Below are 1,705 nucleotides of genomic sequence, written 5' to 3' on the forward strand. Positions count from 1 at the left end.
AATATTTCAGTAGATGTCAGCATCCTACATGAATGATGAAATGATATATCAATACAATATATACACAGACATGCTTTAAATTGAGTCATTAATGTGCAGTGCTAGCCAGCTCTGCATTTTGTCTACTTTTAATTAACTGATGGACCAGGGTATCAGCTCCTCCTCCTCCTTGCTCATTTTGAGAAGCCAAATTGTGTGTTCTAAAATTACATTGGGATGTGTGAATGATTTCAGCATCACTTTCATCTACAGCCAGATTAGCAGTAGCAGCTGAAATCCTTACATGATTTGAGGTAGGATGGGCTCCTTCTTCACCTGTTCGATGCCACAATCACTATGTAAAGCATCTGACAGTATGGACTGTGCCTGCGTGTGCACAGTGCTGTTTTCTGCACTTTTTTGTGATGACTCTTCTTTGGGTGATCTGGAAATACTAACCCAAAGGAGCTGAATTCAGGAGGTAGTGTGCTTGCTCTAAAATTTAAAATTTAAGCCCTTGGCTTAAAGGAAGCCCTGCACCATCTGCCATTTCACAGAGCTGGCTCCACACTTCAGGATGCGACTCGGACATATATGTCTCTGTATATACATGTACCTAACGTGGCATATAAAAGCTTCACAGCTCCACTGTTGCTAAGGCTTGCCCCAAGCAGCTGTGGGCTGCCAACGTGCAAAATTTTGGCATAGGCAGCAACACTAAAAATAGCAATCAGCAAGGCGTGGAGTTCTGCTATTCGATACATACCTAATTCAGCAGCATTCTCTACTTAAAACAGTGCTGCTGCTGCCAGTGGACCATCACGTCTAGTGAAACAGAGTCTCGCCCAGTTTAGGGACGATATGAGAAAAGTTCTATCTAGATTACGGTGGAGTATGGCTGGTGGAATAGCTGGCGGAGTACTTTTCATACTCCAAGGCAGCCAGAAGCTGGTAGCCTGCACATTTTCCTGATTTTTCCTCCTTTGTGGCGATTATGAGAGCTTGGACCCAACTTGTTAAGTCATTGTTCCTCTACTTAGGGTGAAATAAGTAAATCCTGTGGTTTGCTTGCAGAAACCACAGGCTGAACGCGCCGGCATCAAACCGAGTTTTCCCCAAGACGTTCCCACGGACGATGGGGGCGGCGGGGGTCCCCTTCTGAAAATTCGGGAGGAGAATGGCAATTCCTCCTCTGGCTGGAGCTTCGCCCCGGCGCATGGCACGGCCCCTAAGCGGCGGGCGCGGTTAGGGTGATTTATACCTAACAGCAGCACCCGGGGCTCGGTGTAACGGCAGGGAACCGACGGCGGGGCCAGCGCTGCGGCTCGCAGCCGGGCGAGGGGCCGGCGGGCCCGTGGCGAGGACGGCAAAGCCCCCCGCCGCCTCAGCGGCGGGGCCGGCCCGGCCCGGCCGAGCCGGGGCTCGGAGCCCGCCCCGCCGCCGGGGGCAGCCGGCCCGGGCCGCCACACGGTCCCGGCGCTGGGGCGGCGGCCTAGCCCGTGCCGCCCCGCCGCTGCCCCCGCGCATACGTCACTTCCGGGCAAGCGGCTCCCCCTGGTTCCGGGGTGAACGGCGCGGCCTGCGCACGGCGCTGCTCCGCCCCCGGCGCGGGCAGAGGGGGCGTGGTGATGGGTGGAAGGGGGCACGGCCTCAGCGGGAGTGGGCGGGGCGAGGGACAGACGGGCCAATGAGGGGAGGAGGGGCGGGCGCGGGGCGGGGCGAAGCC

The sequence above is a fragment of the Falco peregrinus genome, chromosome 9, assembly GCF_023634155.1.
Source record: "Falco peregrinus isolate bFalPer1 chromosome 9, bFalPer1.pri, whole genome shotgun sequence".
NCBI lineage: Eukaryota > Metazoa > Chordata > Aves > Falconiformes > Falconidae > Falco > Falco peregrinus.